This window comes from Phocoena sinus, chromosome X (genome assembly GCF_008692025.1).
Source record: "Phocoena sinus isolate mPhoSin1 chromosome X, mPhoSin1.pri, whole genome shotgun sequence".
In the NCBI taxonomy this organism is placed as follows: Eukaryota; Metazoa; Chordata; class Mammalia; order Artiodactyla; family Phocoenidae; genus Phocoena; species Phocoena sinus.
In genome coordinates, this window is record NC_045784.1 from 129542366 (window position 1) to 129546139 (window position 3774).

Genomic DNA, 3774 nt, shown 5'->3' on the forward strand with positions numbered 1-3774 from the left:
GCCCTGTACCAGGGAGACGAGGAGGTTTGGAGGGAACGGTGGTGTCGACTGACTAGAAATGTCCAGTAGGCAGGTGGACAAGGAGTTTGAAGTTCTGGAAAGAGTCTGGGCTGGAGACAGAATTTTGGAAATTCTCATTACATAAAAATGGCCCCGAGAGCCCCGAGCCTGGATGAGCTCCCCAAGGGGGGCGGTGGGCCATGGGCAGCTGGAGAGGGAGACGTGGCCCAAGCACTTGAGTGGCCCTGGGACACTCAAGAGGTGGCAGAGGGCTTCCCTGGTGGCGCAGTGGTTGAGAGTCCGCCTGCCGATGCAGGGGACACGGGTTCGTGCCCCGGTCCGGGAGGATCCCACATGCTGCGGAGCGGCTGGGCCCGTGAGCCATGGCCGCTGAGCCTGCGCGTCCGGAGCCTGTGCTCCGCAACGGGAGAGGCCGTGACAGTGAGAGGCCCGCGTACCGCCAAACAAAAAGGTGGCAGAGAAGAGGGGGGACCGGCTGCAGAGTCTGAGGAGGCTCGGGAGGGGCCCCCGAGTGCCAGACGGGTCCTGGAACACATGTGAGGACCCCCCCAACCCCGCCCTGGGCGTCAGGGAGGAGGGAGCGATGGGCTCTGTCGGGTGCTGCCCACGGTCAGGGGAAGTGAGGCCCGAGATTGCCAGCTGCATTTGGCGACAAGATCGGTGACAAAATCGCGGAGACCTGGATGAGAGAGGTCTGGTGTGGGAGGAAGGGCCAAAGTCTGATTGGAGTGGTATTAGGAAAGGAGTGGAAGCAACCCAAGTGTCCACCGACAGAGGAACAGGTGAAAACAATGTGATCCATCCACACGATGGAACAAAAATCAGCCTTAAAAAGGAAGGAAATTCTGACACCTGCTCCAACACGGATGAACCTCAGACATTACGCTCAGTGGAAGGGAAGCCAATCACAAAAAGACATAGTGTGTGACTCCACTTCTATGATGGCCCTAGAGGAGTCAAATTCAGAGACAGAAAGCAGAACGGTGGGCGCCAGCAGATGGGGGGAGAGGGAAGGGGAGTTAATGTTTAATGGCGAGAGAGGCCACACACAGTGTAAGTGTACTTAATGTCACTCAACGGTAATCCTAAAAATGGTTAAAGCAGAGTTTGAGATTACACACACTTTAGCCCAGTGTTAAGGGAAGGGGGGGGAAGACCTGGAGAAAGTGAACCCATTCAGGTCCTTGGCTCCATCCCGAGTGACAGGAGGAGGAGCATGACAGGGCAGGGACACGGGGTGGCCAGGACCAGCCCGCTCATCATCTGAGGCAGGCCTGGGGTGGGGGTCAAGGTTGGGAACCTGCTGCCCACTCTGAATGCCAGCCTGGGCAGAAGGGAGGGGGTGGCCCTTCAGAGAAAAGTGACAACTTGCTCCTCTTCAGTCCCTCCCAGGCCAGTCCCTCTCTTTAGCAAGGCACAGTCCCCTTAGAGAGGAGGGGGCTTTAGCCCTCAACTGTACAGCCGGAGATGGGCTCCGGCCTGTGACACGGCCATCAGCCCATGCTCTCATGATCACCAAGAAGAACCCAGACAGAGCACAGGTCACCGCAGAGCTTGGGAAGGAACAGCAGCCGAGCAGGCCCAACCCCAACTCGACCTGGGCCTTTAGAGCCTTTGCTGGCGTGGAGAGGCGCCTCGGCGGTGCGACGGTGGCCCGGGCCCTGCAGGCCCAACACCTGACGACCGTTCTTCCGACCCAACCCGTCCCACCCTTCTCTTAAAAGACTTTTCACCCTACAAACCTCTGCTCTCGCCACGCCCACAACTCCAAGAACCCCGTGTGCTGGCAGCTCCCCAAACCTGCAGCCTGGCTCTCCTGAGCAGGCCCCTCACATGGTGCCCAGCCCCCACCCTGCATCTGCTCCTCCATCAACAGTCCCTGCCTCCCCTGCGGCTAGGCCTGCTGTCACCCCCAGGCCCTTGCTACTCCCCACCCTGACTCATACCAACTCCTTAACGTCTCTGTTCCCCCGACCACCGCCATGCCTTGGCTCAGGTCCTCATCACCTCTTACCAAATGGCCTCCAAGCCACCTGCCACAGGCCAAGAAAGACTCAGAAAACATCAACAGCACAAAAAAGGGAACTTAGGGAATTCCCTGGCGGTCCAGTTGCTGGGACTCTGTGCTCCACCACAGGGGGGCCAGGTTCGACCCCTGGTCGGGGAACTAGGGTCCCACAAGCCATGCGGTACAGCCAGATAAATTAATTTTAAAAATTTAAAAAAAAAACAAAAAAGGGAACTTGACAGAGGTCATGCTGCTTGGCCAGGGCCCTGAGAGCAGTGGGCTGGCCCCATTCACTTGGGAATCTGTCCATCCAGTAGGGGCTGAGAACCCAGTGACCAGCAGCCTAGCGGGGGAGACAGGCAAGGAAATGGAACAGCCCAGACCCGTGGAGCCCACGGGGTTACCAGAGCTGGAGGCAAGACAGGGGATACTGTCGGGCACAGTCCCACTCGGAACGGAGGCTGCCGGAGGAAAACAGCCCTCAGGATGGGCCAGAGGGGGCTGGTTTCCTCAGGCGGCCCTCCAGGGTAGGCTGGGCGAGCACCTGGCTTTTCACCTGTCAGAGTCTGCTGCCCCTGCCACTGTCTCTTCCCGTCCCCAGCCCGGGGCCTGATGCCAAGGGGGTTCAGGGACCACCTGGGACTGAACAGGGAAGAACCTAGAGGCATACTGTTTGGACTTTGGCCTGTAGAAGTTCAGAGAAGAGCGAGCTCAGGGAGGCTGAGGTCGTCAGGGAACACTTCCTGGAAAAGTGGGCCTGGCCCTCAGCCTCCGCATAGCAACCAGAGGGCGTCACCTGTGGGCTCCCTCCCCGGCAGACACCACCTAGAAGGCTGCCCAGGAAGGGGCGGCATTCCTCATGAGAACGTGGGGAAATGACAGCCCTGAAGGGAGCCACCAGCCTGCGCCTGGCAGGAGGAGCAGGTGCGCAAGGCTGGGTGTCAGCACCACCTTCAGGGGCCCCTTAATTCCAAGAGAAAACACCTCCGACCTTACCCCAATTCCCCTTGCCCAGCCCTCAGGGCCAGCAGAGGATGAGCACTAGGTCCTGCCCAATGGCGGCCACCTGCCAAAGCCAGCCCAGGGGGCCGCCAAGGGGGAGCCCGGTGCCAGAGCAGGCTGTCCGATCAGGGCGGTACACCTACATGTTCACGGGCCGCAGGTGGCAGAGGAGCACTTTACCCGCCCGGAGGCCCTCCCCACTGCCTCGCTCTGCCCTGGGCCAGTCGCAGGTCACTGCCAAGGGCAAGTCTCCTCTCTTGCCAGCATTAGTCAGAGGTCATCCTGCAAACCTTTGGGAGGGGATGGGGCAGGGAGTGACTGGTGGCACTCTGCCATGCTCTATCTGTCCTAAATGTGATGAACAGGACCCAGAGGAGGCAGGCGAGTCTGCCACCCAGAAGCCCCAGCGGTTTACCTTGCCTCTCAAGCTTCCCCGGGCCCAGCAGCCAACCCCCAGGAAGACCGACAGGATGGACACAGCCCACGTGGCCATAAAGCGGGGCCTGGCCTGGGGAGCAGGAGGCAGAGGGGCAGAGAGGGCAAGTGTGAGCCTGCGCCCAGCCTGGGATGAGGGAGCCTTTAGGGGTTTGAACAAATGGAGACAAAATGTCTGGAAGGCCTCCAGGGCAAAGACTGGAGCGGGGGTCTCTGTCCGAGCTGCCTGCCGCCACCTTCCCAGCCACTCCAGGGAGAGGGATCACAAGGAGGTCTCCCTGCGGCCTCAGTTATACGCACGCACCACG